Here is an 18,301-nt window from a genome sequence, read left to right as displayed (position 1 = left end):
CAAAAATTAAGAAGTCTAACAATGTGAAGGACCAGAGCGTGTACAAATAAATAGGAACTTTCATGCACTGATGGTGATAGTGCAAATTTTCAATCACTTTGAAAAATAATTTGGTGTTTCCTGATAAGGTTGGAAGCATACATACCTCTCAAGCAGCAATCACACCTGCACCATCATTCTTGTATAATAGGTTATCAGGAGACAGGTATCTATAAAACATTCAAAATAATGAATAGCAAGGTAGCAAGGTTATTTCAAGCTCTACCTGAAGGTAGAACTTGACTCATTCTCTCCTTTATCGTTCACATAGTTCACGAGCATTTACTCAGGTTCACTATCTCACAAGAAAGACCCAAAAAGGAAATCCTCAAAACTTCAAAAAACTGTGATCTATACTGCTTTCTATACCACACTTAAAATAGCATTGCACAGGTGTGTGTGTGTGTGTGTGTATGTGTGTGTGCACATGCACACATGGCCTGTAGATGTTTGTGGTGTGAGTTAAAGAGAGTAGCTTTATTTTTTTTATTGGTTGTTCAAAACATTACAAAGCTCTTGACATATCATATTTCATACATTAGATTCAAGTGAGTTATGAACTCCCATTTTTACCCCAAATACAGATTGCAGAATCACCTCGGTTACACATCCACATTTTTACATAATGCCCTATTAGTAACTGTTGTATTCTGCTACCTTTCCTATCCTCTACTATCCCCCCTCCCCTGCCCTCCCATCTTCTCTCTCTACCCCATCTACTGTAATTCATTTCTCTCCTTGTTTATTTTCCCATTCCCCTCACAACCTCTAAGAACATGGAACAAAGAGTGATTTTGCTTGAGAAGGATAAAGGTTGACAGGCTTCAAAGACTGAAAAACAGTGTTCAATGTGCTATGAACTCATAGTTTAAACCAACACCTTTTGTTTTGTGAATTAACACAAGACTATTTTCCCAAGAAGCTAAAAATACTGACCTTTAAAATATGCTGGGCTAAGACTTTCTTAGGCCTTAAATACATCCCAGTCATAAGAATGAAACTCTGACAATTCCAGCAACTCTCTCAGGGCCTCAGTGTGTCATTTACAGGTTACTGCGTCAGGTTAAATATCAGACAGAATTTGCTGACAACATTGAATGGCCCATATTTGAATAAATTACTGAAGAAAACTATGGAATTTTTTCAAGAGTTCTCTTAAAACATCCCAGTGGCCATTCATCTGGGACCTAAAGACATTTGAATGGCTTCTAAATGTCATGCCCATACTTATGGAGCTATATTTGCTGAAATAAAATGGTACTGGGTTTCTTTTTTAAAATCTAGAGCTTCCTTATTATACCATATTCAGCTCCTAATACAATCTGTGGAGCCTCAGAAATGCAGGAAAAAGTAAAACACAATATCTGCCTCCTTGATATTTGTATCAAGAATAAAAATAATAATAAATTCTGGGGGTTGGGAAAATAACTCAGTTGGTAGAGTGCTTGCCTAGCATGCACAAGGCCCTGCGTTCAATCCCCAGCATCACCAATAAACAAATATATCATATTCATAATAAATGCTAGAGAAAATGTAGAGAAAAAGGAATACTTTACACTGTTGGTAAGAGGCTAAATCAGTACAACTGCTATGGACATTGGTATGGAGGTTCAAAACACTAGACATGAAACCACCGTATGACCCAGCTCTACCACTCCTGGGTATTTACCCTGAAGATGACTAATTAGTCATCTCCCTACAGTGAAATGTTCAAACCTATGTTTATAGCAGCACAATTCACAATAGCCAGACTATGGAACCAGCCTTGGTGTCCATCAACAAATGAATGGATAAAGAAAATGTGGTATATATCCACAATTAATTTTCATTAAGCCAAAACAAAAAATGAAATTATGGCATTTTCAGGAGAATGGATGGAACTAGAGACCATCATGTTAAGTGCAATAAGTCAAAGAAGGTTAAGGGTCCTGTGTTTTCTCTCATATGCAGAAGCTAAAAAAGGAAAAAGGAAAACAAAGGTCAGGGTGGCTCTCCTAAAAATCAAAGGGAGATCAGTAGAGAAAAGGGGTGAGAGGTAGGGAGTGAGGGGGAAAATGCTAGGGAATGATATTGGTCAAATTATATTTATTATATTGTATGCATGTATGAACATGTAACAACAAATACCATCATTATGTATAACTACAAAACAACAATAAAAAAATGTGGAAAAAATCCAATACCTGCCCTCAAGGAAATAAGTAAAAGACTATCATGCAATCCAATAAAAAATTAAATACAAGTGTTACTTGTAACATCAGAAATATGCATACAATGTTCAAAAGAGAATCAGGAATCTTCCCCCAAAGAAGTCAAATATGAGTCAATATGAGATCAATGTGAAGCAGACCTGGACTTAAATCCCAGATCTTATTGTTACTGATGCAAATTTGGGATACACTAATAGAATATACCTTGGTTGCTATAGTCCTCTTTCAGGTAATAGGAGAAAGACAAATTTCTGTGAGTAAAGAATGCACCGTCTAGGGGGCTGGGGTTATGGCTCAGTGATAGAGCACTTGCCTAGAATATGTGAGGCACTGGGTTTGATTCTCAGCACCACATATACGTAAATGATTAAAATAAAGGTTCATCGACATCTAAAAAAATATATTTTTTTTAAAAAAAGAATGCACTGTCCCATAATAAGTTATGTTCCCCAGTACCAACCTTAGTATCACAGAGCATATCTTAAACTGCCCACGCTCCAGAAAACACTTCTCTACATCTTGTGTCCCAGTTCTCAGAACAAAAGGCCATTGGGTGTCAATGCCTGAAGGTTTATTTATGGGCTATGCTCAAATTGGCATCTTATACAGAAGTGGCTTCAGCATATAAGGAAGGATTAAGATAAAAAGGAAAGGCAAATTAATTACTCAAATCTGACCTCTAAGATGGAAGAAATGCCATGGATTCTTGCGTAACAACATATCATTTTGTCCAGAAGTGCTAAACTCCATTATCTTACATCTCTCTATGTTCCCCTTCATAGTTCTCAAGGCACTCAGAAATTGGAGCCGTGTGAACTGGCTTGCTATTAATAACTCAGCAAAAGCTTACAAAAATACAAACAGATCTAGGTTTGGTTACTTCATTTAAAAAAAACAAAAACTGTTTTTGAATTTTTTGCATATGAAATATCCAACAAAGTGACATTCAGATAAATTATTTAAAAGTTAGAAAAAGAAAATAAAAATGTGGGCAGGAGGAGCATGAAGGAGAAGATTCATGCGCAAATAAATGTTGAGACTATATTCTGGCTCTTTTAGACCTAGTTATATATCTGTTAAATGAAACCAGAGAGTTGAACAAATTAAGCAGTATACTTCTATTTTTTTTTAATTTTTCTTTTAATCCCCCAGTACTGAAAAGATGAGGAGGGGATCAGAGTAGAACTTGAAGCATCTCAATATTGCTTTATGGTTATTGAAAATCATATCCCAAAAATTTATTTAATCAAAATAAATATTTGCTGGCAATATTCCCAAGATTATAACAATGTATCATATATGACCCCATTAAAATGTGTAGATATGACATAAAAACTAGCAGTTTATTTCTAAATCCAAGTATTCTTCAAGAAATTTAATTACCATTCGGTTGCTACTGCCTTGGTAGAGCCATTTCTCCACATTGAAATCAATTTTTAAAACTATCCCAGAACTAAAATAGTTCAAGAAAAGTGACCTAGTTTGGCAATACTGTCTACAAAAAAAAAAAAAAAAGAAAAAAGAAATCTCACTCAGGATTTATGCTAAACTAAAGGCAAGAAAAATGTTTGAAACTTAAAAATTAACAAATTATATCTTTTTGGTTATTCATTCAAATATCTCTGAATCATTCAATGACGTTGCTATACAAAATAATCATTAAATCCAGCCATCACTGATATTTCATCAACTTATAATCATAAAAACATTTGTACAAATTCAGAAATTCTTGTTGTTATTAAGATAGAAGGGTTATTAGTTTCACATCTGCCAACTCCTTTTATCATGTAAGGTTAACATGTTCACAGATTCTAGAGATTGTGATGGCTGTTATTTGGCCTATGCAGAGGATAACATGTTTTATAACCTGCTCTGTAGAAAAAAAATATAAATACAGACCACATGACACTCCAATTTGCACCCCTTGCTCCAAGCCATGCAAATGCTGGGCATGGAAACTGGTGTTTCCCAGAAACCACAGCCTAGGTGACAGGTTTTCAGAGAATGAATTACAATGTGGACTGTGGGAGTCATACATGGAGGATAGAATTGCTGCATCTCTTTTGGCTAGGACTCCAAGGACCCAAGGCATGCTTACAGACATCTGAATTCTAAGAGTAAAAAGTGTTCCATGCCCTGTGGCAGTGGCTTAGGAGCCATGAATTGATGATGGCTGAGCTCAACAGTGACTTATTACTCTTTAATGATCACCTTCTATGAGTCAGACACTTTGAGTTGCTCTACCATCATTACCTACTTAATTCCCAGCAGTCTTGAAAGGTAGGTATTATTATTGCTATCATTTCACAGGTGCAGAACCTTCATATCAACATGATTAAGTGACAAGTTGGAATCAAGGTCTAGTTTGTCTGACTACAAAATTGGTGCTTTAACTAGTAGAATATATTTGCATATCTTATGAATCGCTGTTTCCAATTACACAATAAACTGGGAATTTATGACCCTTTTATTATGGCCAAGCCATTAGGAAAGTTAGTTTAAATGCTACGCCATAAAAAATTAAGGTTTGTTGTGGTCTGAAGTACTAAAATTGGAGAGCATCCCCTGAGGACAGCAGTGTGGCATCAAATGTGATCAGTAAGGGACTCCCTCTGACAAAGGTTCTCAAACATGGTAGCTTTCAGAATTACCTGGAAGGTTTATTAAAACATGGATTGCAGGGCACCACCCCCAGAGTTCCCATGTGTTTACGTATCTGTGTTTTATTAGTGCATATTGATCGTACATATTAGTGGGGTTCAATGTGACATTTCCATACATTCATACAGCATATATTAATCATATCCAATCACCCTTCTTCCACTCTTGTCCCACACCCATCACCCTTCCTAGTCCCTAGTAATCACTATTCTACTTCCAAGTCCACTTTTGTTGTTGTTGTGGTGGTGGTTTCCATATGTGAGAGAACACATCATATTCATTCAGTGTTGGCCTATTTCATGTCACGTGATGTTCTCCAGTTCCATCCATCTCACTGCAAATGACAGGATTTCATTTTTCTTCATAGTTGACTAATAATATTCCATTGCATAAATATGCCATATTTTCTTTCTCCATCTATCTGTTGGTGGGCACTTAAGCCAATTCCATAGCTTAGATGTATGGTGCTGCAAAGCATTTTCGTTTTTAACAGTCTCTCTGGTGATACTGATACTCTGGCCTGGAGACCACACTCTGAGAACACTGTCAGAGATGGTTTCTTAGAGGAAGGAACTTCAGTGCACAATAGTTGAAGCCCCCAAGTTTCTGTCACCATTTTTCCCACAGGGATATTCATCCTCCATGTTGATCTCTAGAGTACCAAAATTTGCTTCCTCAAAGTTAAGTTCAAACCCAAGTCCTAGAATCATGGGTGAATTTCAAAAACTAGAAGTTCAAAAGTGAAGGGGGCATTCTGTTACAAGCAAGAGAAAGAGTCAGGCTGGAGCAAAGGATTTAGATATGGGGGAAATGGGATATAAGAAAAGAGACAACTTCATTATCAACTTTGGAGAGGTTTATTGAAAGCCAAACCAATCCTCATTTCTGTATGGATTTATTTTTACAGTTTTCAAAACACTTTTGCACATATCACTTTTTATCAAGTGGAGCACAGAACAGTGGTGTGCTGAGTTGTGGGAAGTAAAGAGGAACAGGATGCTTCTCATTGTAAACTGCCTCAGGTCAATTCAGGGAGACAATGACTTATTTCTAGACCCCTCAAAAGCACTAAAGCCCTGAGTTGAGGTTACACTTTTTTTTTTACTTGATCAAGAAATTCAAATTCCCAAACTCAAAATGAAAACATAGGAAACCAAACTCTCACTCTTAAACATTTGTGCATTGTTTTTGGATCAGTACTTCCGTTTTTCCTTTATTACTGACCTCTTTTCAGAAATAGTACATATTAGAATAGGGACATTCTCATGTGCACATGAAAAACAAAATGGTAAAGCATTGTTTTCCTACCACAATGCTAATGTAAGTAGAAAAATATATCTAAAAAGAGATACATCCCTCACATTATAGAATAAGAGTAAAGGTGAAAAGGAGGAAGAAAAAGATATATCTGACCAGAGGTTAGTGGAGACTCTAAGAGTGAACAAGATGAGGAGGGGAAGTCTCATTTGCATTAGGGGTCCTATATGTTGGGCAGACAATATGGAATCTATGACCAGTTTTATTGAAAATAATCTACTGAAAAGGAGAGAAGATAAAAAACCTTCCCTCCCAAGCCTAGGAAAGACTTTCAAACAGTTCTCAAGGAGGATGCAGAATAACCCAAAGAATTTGCTAATCACTTGCAGATCATGATAGCTCTGCACTGCTATAGTAGATGCTGTTGATATCTACCTAGATCCCTTCCACTGGTTATACCATCTCCTATTTGCTGTGAGTGATAGAGATGACAACAAACAGTTCACCTGTTCCAGAGACATGCTTTGCACCAAATGGAATCCATTTGCCTATGCCTCTTCTTCTCCCCCATCAAGACTGACTTGGCTAATAACCTGCTTACATGGGATACATAAGGCTGGCCTCTTTGTCTCAAAGTGGGATTAGTCGTGTCATGTTATTTATCCTTCAGAGTGTTTCATAGAATCAGAATGAAGATAGTCCCTATTTAAACCACAGTCTTGTTTGATAGTCCCTTTGTCCTTAGAACATACCCCTCAAGCTTTGCTCTGGGGAACCCAATGTAAGACCATTGATGCCAGAAGTGTTCCTAGGAATCAGACTTTAAAGATGGAGATTCTGGAGTTCAATCATTTTCCAGCTGGTTCACAGTGAGAACCCTCACTGGTGATAGGTAGAGTACTAATAGTCCTTGGAAAGCTGGTGCAATCTCCTGCCTTTAACCAATGATGACCTGAGATGGAATGCAAATGGAAGGAGCTCAAGAGCTGGAAGAATATCCAGGGTATTTTATAAGTAGGAGGAAACAGCATCTATAAGGATTGAGGAATTGGTTGGCTGTCTCTAAGCACTGCTGATTGAGGAGAAAAAAAATAACAGGCTCAAGTTATTAACCAACAAATTAAAGCAAAGGGTGACAATGAGAAGACCTCCTTGGCAACATGTAAAGAAAGCGTTCGCTCCCACAGTTGGAAAGCAATCATAGCTGAAGAAGAGGATCAGGACTGAATTACCAGCAGAGCTTCAAAGAAGGCTAAATTTCAGCTGAAGCAGGTCTCTTAGACAAACTGAGGATTCTGATAAGAAAGGAAAAGAACCTGACACTTGGATGGGATATCTATGGGAACAGAGTTAAAAAACTGAAACTTTGGGATTATCCTGAATCCTACATGCCTAAAGAAATGGCCAGTTCACCCTCATTAGATCGATCTCTCTCTCTCTCTCTCTCTCTCTCTCTCTCTCTCTCTCTCTCTCTCTCTCTCTCTCTCTCACACACACACACACACACACACACACACACTTGAAGTTATACAAATACCTTGAATGGGATGGGTGGCTTAGGTGACATTTATTGCCCTCTTTAGAATTTGACCCACTTCCTCTCATGGCTCATAATCAAGTCAAATCTCAGCACAATCTGAATCTTGAACTGCTGGACCACCTAAGGAAAAAGAGAAATGCTTTGCCTAAAAAGTCTCAGAGCCTGGATAACATGTTACTACTGGGAATTTGGGGTGATTTCTGAGGGCTGCTAGATCAAGAGGGACAGGATATAAAGCTGTATGAGGAAGAGTCCTCCAATATGGGTAAAAACCTCCATACAGAGATGAGAATAGCTATAGGCAAATGATGGATTAAGGACTTAAAAGGCTCAGAGGAGCATGCATACAAGAAATGGGATCCATTCCAGAAGACAGAACACCCTATAACTATCCATCCATATTCCTTAAGGAAGCCAGACACTTCCTTTATCAAGGCAATAAGGTTAGAGGGATACTTGTATCACCCAAAAGTCTAGGAATAATAGTAGGCAGACATAGTAGCAATAGGGATAATAGAATCTGAGAATTAAGAGTCCAGATGGCCACACATACCTATCAGAACTGAGGAGAGAAGAATTGCTATAGTCTCTAGCAAGTTTAGAATGAGTCAGCAAGTCCTGACCCACAGAATCTATGGAAATAGCTCCCAGAATATATTGTCCTTAGAGGAAATATAGATGACAGCCAATAAATTTAGTCATATCTTGCACACATTGCAAATCCACTGTACACCAAGACCATATTGCTAGGCCATAGCCTATTGCTCCTAGACTACAAATCTACACAGCATGTTACTATACTGCATACACAATTATGCCACAATAGTATTTGTATACTTAAATATATCTAAACATAGAAAGAGCACAGTAAAAATACCACAGGAGTAGTGGCCCCTTTATGATTCCATTTAGCATAGTATTCAGGCTGTGCAAAAAATGGGAATGAACCATAGAAGATTGAAATAGACTATCACAAGTTAACCAAGCAGTCACTTCAACAGCAGCTGCTACAGCACATGTACATTTACTAGCTATTAATACATTCTCAACTATCTGGTCACCATTGAATGAATAAATGTTTTTATTTTATTCCCATCAGGAGGAAGGATCAGGAAAAGTTGCTATTCACATAGATAACAGTATTCATTTACAGTCTTACCCTAAGGCTGTGCTAATTATACTGCTCGGACCATAATATTATCAGAAGAGTCTTGGGTCATCTAGACATTCTGCAGAACATCACACTGATTCACTGTATTAAGGATGTCATTTTAATTGTATCTGATGAGCAGGAAATGGCAAGTATTCTGGATGCTTTGGAAAGGAATGCATGCTCCAGATCAAGCTGAAACCCAGAGAGACTCCTGAGGCTGCCACATAGAAATAGTGTTTAGGGGTCTAGTGTTCTGAGAATACTGGAATATCTATTCCTAAGTAAAGAATAAGTTATTTGTTGTCGTCTCCTGCCACTGAAAAGAATGATGATATTTTATAGGCCTCTTTGAGTTTGAGAGGCAGAATTTAACACACTAGAAAATACTACAATGATCCATTTGTCAGATAATGCAAAGAAACACTAGTTTTAAGTGGAGCCCAGGACAAGGAAGGGTTTTGCATAAGGTACAGTATTGTTTCTTGGATTCACATTACTACAGTTGTTTGTGATAGGAAAGTATGTTTTGTATATTGCATACTTTTAATGTGCCAGAGCAAAGCTATTGCATTTACAGTACAGACCTATAAACTACTGATAAACAAGTCTTGTTATGTCATTGGGCCCCATTAGAAACTGAGCATTAAATTCCAAGACTTAAAATGACATCATGAGGCCATATGGCCAGAACTGCCCATCACTGTGCTAGAGACAGTTTGTACCAACACATCTCTTCCCAATTAACATTCTGTGACATCATTTTGGCATTTGAAATCAGTAATAGTGGAAATATTTACACAATAGAACTCAGCAAGTGCTACAAACATGGGCAGTGTTTTTCAAGAAGAAATTATTAAATATTTACCAACATACCACAAACACTGCTAGACTCAACAAGTCACAAAGCCAAATAACTCCAGCAGTAATTCACCATAACAGGGGTGTGATACATCTGGAATCAAACTTCAGCAGGTCCAGAGGGTATAAGAGCACTGCAAAAACACATATCACAAACCCGCATGCCATCTGTCACTGTTGCAATGAGTACTCTTTATATCACACTGTAAACTCATGAAGGTTTCACTATGATCTGTTGATGAAGGAGACGGAAAAGGTCCAAAATGGATTCATGGATAGATCAACTCAATATGTAGATAAACTAAAAATGAACCGCTACTACACTAGAGAAAGCAGTAGTTAGGAGAAGAGAAGTGGACTGTAATTAAGCTATATAGACCAATGACTGTCTGAGCAAACTCAGAAGTTCTAGCTAAGAGGCTTATAGATGGACTTACAGGAGTGAGAACAGAGTATGGGGAATGTTATATTGTATGTTCATGCCTATCATTGGAGAAAAAGCCTAAATAATCCCAAAGGTGCCTTGCCCAGTAAATGTCAGTCAGTTTTTGATGCCTAGGTAATGGTCTTGTGAAGAGCAGCTGCAGTGGTAGAGGTGGAGGCTATGAAGGCACCTAATATCATCACTTCAAAGCTGACCCAGTAACTGATCTGCTGAATACTGGGCCTGCTAATGATAGAAAGCAATGTGGGTATCATCTCTCAGGAAGCCCACCCTGCCCCCTGGTGGCAAACTGATTGCATAGGACTCTTTCACCCAAGAAAAGGCTTTATTCAATCTGGCCAGAATTAACACTGTATTCTTGGTTTGGGTTTACTTTTCCTGCTCACTGTGTCTCAGCCATTCCAAGGTGGACAGGAAATAAGCAAGGGGTTCACTGATTATAGTGAAGCAAGAATTAAACACAGGCAGTCACTGTAGATAGGTGATGGGGTTGGATCAAGAAAATGGAAGCTGGTTTTTGAGTTCAGGAAGTTAAGAGACAGCACCTGGGAAACTGGAATGTTAATGTCTCCGGAGTCCTTTGATTACCAAGATTACCTGCCTATGTAACCCCTTCCAGAAGGGTGCAGACAGGGAGTTGTTAGTGAATGTCTCCTGGAATGCTACTTGTCTGATCACTCCATTTGGCCCTTCCCCCTGCCCATCTGCTTCTTATCTTTTGGCCATTCCACCCCCTGGCATCTCCTGGGCCTAGTCATGTACACAGGAAGAGAGAGATAAGGAGGAAGAGAGCAGGAGAACAAAGTTTAAAATGTATGAAAGTGGAGCAGGATGCTCTCACTTCTTGGGATACTAGGATACCAGCTATGGCCCTCTTCTCCCTTCTGGGAGAAGTCTGTGTAACTATTAAAAAAAAAAAAAAAACCCAAAAAACTGCTTTATATGCTTGCCTCAGCATGCTTTGCAAATGTTCAAACTTCAACATTTGAGGAAGCAGAACTCTTCACTGATAACCAGTGGTATCGCTACTCCCACCACACCATCCAGAAGCCACCAGCTTAAGAAAGGAACGTAATGAACTCTTAAAATGTGCCACTGAGGAGCTCGTGTGGAAATGACACCCTATAGGATGGGTCACTGTCCTTTAAGAAGAAGTACCCACTTTAAATCAATGTCCACATAGGCCAAGGAACTATGGCATAGGAGTGGCTACATTCGCCATCAGTGGAACTCTTACTGTGTTTCCTGGTAGAAGTATCCTCATTTAGGAACCATGGCTACTAGATTCTTAGAGCCTAGAGTGCGGAAATAGGAAATCATAAATGGTCTTCAAATTGCCAGACTAAACCACACTTCCTGCTCTTATTTTACTTATCTGTTGCATGAAAAACTTAATGGCTTTGTTCTTCCTGACTCAGATCTCCTTGTTCCTGTACTGCCGGGGCTGCTCACTAGTGCTTCATTGTCTTCTCTTGCCCTTTACACCCCCGCCCTTTTTCAAATGTCCTGTACTCACTCTCGAAGCTTTATGAGATTTCATCTTCCTTGTCTATAAAAAATTCAACTATCAGTTTATCTACTAAGACTTACACATCAGCATCTCTACATCTAATCTTGCTCCTGAGCTACACAAATATTTCCAGTTGCTTGACTCTCCTCCAGGGTTGTAATTTTTTCATATAAATATGTTCCTTCTATATTATCAATATTGGAAATTATGTGGTAGTAAATATTAGAGGAATAAATGAAAGGCACAACATCAATATAACTAAGAAGGGAGACTCTCGAAACAATGATTTTAACATTTGAAAAATATGACAGTCTATACTAGACTTTCTTTAAATGCCTACTCCAATGCAAATGTTCAAAGTATATGTGGAAGTGTCTATTATCCATATGGGGAAGTCAGCATTTTTGGATCCAAATTTATGTATTTAACTTGATTTAAATAAGGCATATGGTCATACTCATAAGAGATTAGAAATGCAGAATTTATTTAGGTTTGACCTCTGATTTATATGACATTGGTTAGATAAAGACTGCTGTTGTTGGGAAGTTACTTCTGACTTTGCAATAATCTTTCATAATGTAATTCATAATAACCATTATTTAGTGCAATAATCTTTCATAATGTAGTTCATAATATAAATATCATTTAGTGTAATACTGATGTAATTTGTAAGAATAATTTGACAAATGTTTTTTAAAAAGGAAACCTATCAAAATACTGACAGCAATAATCAAATATATTTGGGAAATTAAATGAAAACCCTTAAAAGCTACTCTTCCATTGTAATCTCATTGGCCAGAGGAGGGACTAGATTAAGTTAGCAATTAATTAATCATTAAATTGAACCAATATATTGATATTCTACACAAAATTTACATTTTGTTGATAAAAGGAGGTATAAGGGCATGTTTATGACTACAAACAAGCCCTTGTTGGATATTCGCAAAACTAAAATATTTCTTTAAACCATATTTATAACCTATTGCAAAATATCATTTATTAGTATTTTGTTATTGATACTTTTGCTTCTGGTTATTACTGTTCCATAAACAGGACAAAATATTCAGGAGAAATAATTGAAAATGAGCAATTTCTATTTAAGAAGTCTTTTTTATTAATTTTTTAATTTGTTTTCATTAGTTATACATGACAGTAGAATGCACTTTGCACTTTGATATTCTACATAGATGGGATATAATTTCTCATTTTTCTTACTATACATGTTGTAGAATACTATTGAACATACAGTCACAGTCTTGACCAAAAGCCAGGCACAAAGACTGTGTAATCTAGTTATATTACATCTGGACCTAAAGACTTCTTTGCTTATCTCCAGGGACACTTGAAAGTCAGGTGCTAATTCTTGGCCAAGACTACCATGAGTAGGCTAATGATAAATCATCTGCTATTTAAACTCTAACACTCTACCCATGGCACTCAGGCCTGTTTGTTTGTTGATGGCTTACAACTATTTTAACCACTTAAAGAGCCTGGCATGGCTATGTGACCAAGGGAGAATAAGGCTTTCATGAGTCAGTTCTGTGGAATAAAATATCCAAAGTGTACAATTCTTGCTGAAGTTGCAAAGGTTTCTTGACTTATTAAAGTCTAACACTGCAGTTAGTAAGTACTTTTACCATTTTCCAGACATCTGCATCTTAGAAAGGAAGACTGGCTCTGCCTCCAAGCATTTTAGTCCCACTCCTGCTGGAACTAGGCTGACATGACAGTCCAAGCCCCTGGCTGCGGGTCTCTTGAGTCTCTACCTATTTCTACTGCTAGGGTCCTTCAACCACTGTTTTATTTTCCTATTTCACTTCAGGTCTAGAGATTTTTTTTAAATCTTTAATTGCTGTGTTATTTTTTTTAAGAGAGAGAGAGAATTTTTTTTAATATTTATTTTTCAGTTTTTGGTGGACACAACATCTTGATTTTATTTTTATGTGGTGCTGAGGAATGAACCCAGTACCCTGTGCATGCCAGGTGAGCGCACTACCACTTGAGCCACATCCCCAGCCCAATTGCTGTGTTCTTAAAGAAGAACTTATATTTTATTAGAATTCCTCATATATGTATTTCAAAGTCTATTTAATTCTCAATTTAACTATTCCTTAAAAACAGCACGATGATTAGAGTGCATTTGGTCCAATCTGAAAGCCTCTGTTTTGATGAGAGTATTTAACCCATTAAAATTTAATGATAAAACACCTGTATTTTATTCTTTCATAATTTTTATAGTTATTAACCCTATAAAGCTAGAGGAGAAATTCTTACTTTGTGGCATCCGCCCTGTACTTTTTTTCTAATTTGATAAATGCATATTCATTTTTCCAACTGTAGTTTGGAAAGACTACTCTACTTCAGCATTCTATTAACAGTTGCTTCACCTTTTCCAGTGCTCATATTCAAACCAACTTTTCTCTATTACATAAGAAGACATTAACTATGTCTTTTACCATGATGTGCTCTGTCCCTATGGCCCCAAATGTGATCAAACTTTTATATCTTCCTCTCCAAATTCTCATCCCCCAAACTATTCAGAAAAAATTTTTGGAAGCCTTTTATTGAAATCACCAAATCCCATGCTGTGCTGAAACAGTTATTGTGTTTATTTACAGATATTTATGAGTTTTTCTTTCCTCATGTCCATTTAATAATTCTTATTTATCACTCTAATATATTATCTAATAGTCCATAATTTTCCATTTCATTTAAATTTTATATGTTGTACAGTTCATTTCTAATCATTGTTACCAAACTGTTATCTGGAGTTTTCTGTTATAATTTGCCACCATTTTTAGTTCTTTATTGAAAACTTTCCTCCATGTAAATGATAAATGCTGTAAACCAATCTATAGCTACAAATACCTTTTTTGGTTTGCAAGAGGGATTTTATTCATTTTTTTATTCTTTCTGAAATAAATCATGACAAACTAGTGGCTAAGAAAACGCAAGCTTGTTAGTTTACAGTTCTGTCGGTCAAAGTTCACTACAGGCCTCACTGGGATAAATCTTGTCTGTGGGGCTTGCCTTTCTTCCTGGAGGATCCAGTAGTTATTACTGTAATCAGCTTTCACCTCAATTAATAGACTCCTATATTTGCTAATTTATTAACCAACTTCCTTAACTTAGGGTTAAGTTAATACATTAAATAATGAGACATAGGTTGGGATCACCAGCTTCAGTCTCTCTCGTTGCACTGGTTGGCACACCTATATGCAAGGAGCTTGCACACTACCTGATCCTTCTGGTCTGAGGAGTTCTCACTGGCCAGCATGTGCAGACTATAAGCCTCTTCCTTGCATGCAAATTCCAGCTAGCACTTATTCTGAATGATAACATGCTAAGCTTAACAGATTCCAATTCATTTACATAATTACATGGATTTAAATAACTTATTCTCTTAGGTGATTGCATTTGTGGGGTTCATGGCTTATGCATACCCTTCACATAAATCTCTACTATAACTGTATATCTCCCCTATTACTTAAGATGTAGGTTCAGATTCTGTGACAAAGAAACCCCACCAAAAAAGATAGAATTTTATTTATTTCACATTAAAATCCAGTCTGCTGTGGTGAGTCTCCTCCATGAGGTCCTCACTCACTTAGGGCCCTTCCATCTTGCTGCTCCATCAGCAGCAAGCTACATGGTGCAAGAAATCCCACCACTGCAAACCTGCTTTTGAAGGTTTGATCGAGACAGACTCATCTACCAGCTTCATTGAAGACTGAGAGGAAGCTGCAAGAAAAGTTGAAAAGTAGTCCATATCCTGAGTAGCCAAGTGCTCAGCCTCAACTCTGGAGTTTCCTGTTGAGAGAAGAAAGGAATAGGGGCTTCTCTCCTATACTCGGTGAGAATATAAATTTCATAAACATAACTTCTCTGCCCTCTTTCAGCATTGAATTTTGGCACCTAAAACAGCATTGGGTACATTTGTCTCCCTCTGGCCATCATCACTGCTTGCTTAGAGAAAACAGTATTGTTTCAAAGTGCCTTTTTTCCTCCATTCCTCCAATCTATTGTCTATACTGCCATCAAAGTGAGTTATATAAATACATTCTTCCAGAATGGAAGAACTCTGGATTAGGCAGAGGGGAGTGAGGACAGGAGAGGCCGCATGGGGGTAGGAAAGATGATGGAATGAGATGGACATAATTACCCTAGGTACATGTATGATTGCATGAATGGTGTGACTCTAAATCATGTACAACCAGGGAAATGAAAAGTATGCTCCATTTGTATACAATGAGTCAAAATGCATTCCATTCTGTAAAGCCCTTCAAAAGCTCACCAGTGCCCTCAGGAAAAGGAAGAAAGGAAGAAAGGAAGGAAGGAAGGAAGGAAGGAAGGAAGGAAGGAAGGAAGGAAGGAAGGAAGGAAGGAAGAAAGAAAGAAAGAAAGAAAGAAAGAAAGAAAGAAAGAAAGAAAGAAAGAAAGAAAGAAAGAAAGAAAGAAAGAAAGAAAGAAAGAAAGAAAGAAAGAAAATCCAATGTACCAGCCCAGCCTTCAAGGCCTTTTCTAATTGGATCTTACATAGTCACCCTGCCCTCCAGCCAAATAAAAGTAAGTATTGTTTTCTCAATATGCAATACTCTCTCATAATTTTATGACTCTACATAATTACTTTTCAACTCCCTCTTCTGTTCTTATAGCACCGTGTAAATGCTATACAACATATTTCTTTATAGTGTGTTAACTTACATGTCTGCCTCTTTGATTAGACTATAACACTAAAGAGAAGAGCAGAAGCCAAGTTTTGTTCACCTTTCAGTTCTGAGCCTTGAGTCAAGTACAATTTGTTTTTTAAAATCTGAAATGGCCACACATTTGTTGAACTAAAGCATTAGCCTATCTAAAACTAAGAGACCTGTTGTATCTGGCTACCCAGCATCCTCTGCTGGATGCTGAGCAGTCCCCTGCCCAGAAATTTATGAATGTCAGGATGAAAGGCACATAGCAGGAACAGAAATGAAAAGAAGTTTACAATTCTCATGCTTCCCTAGCAAGAGGGCTCAGGTTTTGTCTAAGGTGAAACAAGAGGAGATAGGGGAGGTGATGTCTTAGTGTTTTATTATGGTTAAGGGTTTGGAGAAGGGATGAGGATTCCTAGACAGGACAGGAATTTGGATGGTTTTGAAATTCCCCACCAGCACCAATGGAGTGTTTAACTTTTCTTATCTTTCCCAGATATAGTGGAAAGGGGAAACAAAGAGCAGTAGGAGTTGTATAGAGGGGATGATGTGAGGTTTTAAATATCCTTTGTCCATTATCTCACACACCTGAGGTGGGCAGCCCAGGCGGGTCTCAGCGAATTGCTGACTTGTCAATTGCTGGGCTTCATGCACACACCATAAATGCTGTTTCTGAAGCCGAAGGATTTCAGTAGGAGGTGAAGCCTGGAGAGAGCTGAACAGATGTGCATGTCATCAATGTCCTATCCTCACACCAGCTTTTGCTGAATGTCTGGCATTTGCTCACAGCATCTGAATATTTTAATGTTTAAAAATGGGGTTTTAGAATCTGTAGTTGAGAGGCAGCCTAGCAGTATAAAATATTTGCTTTATAAACCTCATCAGTTGGTCAACTTGTGAGCAATAAATCCGAGGCCCAGAGCTGCCACCTCTATGGACCAACCCTTTCCCCTTCAAGATAAAGAGAATACAGGAAAATGCTTTCCAGCCTTGCAGGAAGCCCTGGGCAAACAGACCCTGCTCTCCTTGATGGAGGTGAAAGGCGAGACTGTGGACATTAAGGACATCACACCTAAATTAATAGATGCCCAAAGCATGTTCACAACTAAAACACTTAAAGAAGCAAAGCACAGCCCTTAGGCTAATGGAGGTAGGAGACAAACATATATTTATATCTTCTTTGAGGGAACAACAAAGGAGAAACCAGAACTGTTCCTTATGAAAAATGCACCTTAAGGAAAACTCGGAAATAAGAGTCCTTGCCTTATTTATTTCTGTGCCTCTTCCTATCCAACTGAAAACAAGGCTGCCAACATTTCCCTGATATCATTATGTTGCATTTCCCAAACATTACTGTGACCTAGTGAGGCCAGGGGACAAAAGGACAGTCAGTGTAGGTAATGAATAATTGGGTCAGGAAGATGGGGGCTGATTCAAGAGGAAATAAAATGCTAATACCTCCAGAGCACTTTCCCTCCTCCACCTGTTGCCAAGGTTACCTGCCTCCAGGGATATTTTTCCTCCCAACAAGGAGCTGTTAATGAATGCCCCCTGGGCCATACTCTGGAAGGTTCCTTTCCCACCTTTTGGCCACATAAGGGGAGGAGGGGGCATGAGAACAAAGCAAATATGAAATCTATAAAGGGGCAGGATACACCCACTGCCCTTAGGCATCAACTTGAATCCCCTCTTCTGCAGAGGACCCTGTGTGTGTGTGTGTGTGTGTGTGTGTGTGTGTGTGTGTGTGTGTTTTCTATCCTTTAAACAAAACATTTTGCTCTTGCCTCAGTGTTTCTCAGGCATTCAGTCTTCAATACCAGGCGAACAAGACTTGAACTTGATTCTCAACACCAGTATCAGAAGCACCTGGAAGGAAGTTCAATCCTACCAGGGGTCAATTTTCCTAGGACTTGGCCTAAAAAAATAATGTCGTA

The 18,301-nt window shown here is 38.0% G+C and overlaps 1 protein-coding gene across 4 annotated transcripts in view; it reads right to left on the bottom strand.

The window, feature by feature from the left end:
* Positions 1–18,301, bottom strand: part of Pde4b (phosphodiesterase 4B) — a 513,928-nt gene that overhangs the window by 386,277 nt on the left and 109,350 nt on the right. The window lies entirely within an intron of this gene.

The sequence above is a fragment of the Ictidomys tridecemlineatus genome, chromosome 11 (assembly GCF_052094955.1).
Source record: "Ictidomys tridecemlineatus isolate mIctTri1 chromosome 11, mIctTri1.hap1, whole genome shotgun sequence".
NCBI classification, from domain to species: domain Eukaryota; kingdom Metazoa; phylum Chordata; class Mammalia; order Rodentia; family Sciuridae; genus Ictidomys; species Ictidomys tridecemlineatus.
This window is presented reverse-complemented; position numbering and strand designations above follow the sequence as displayed.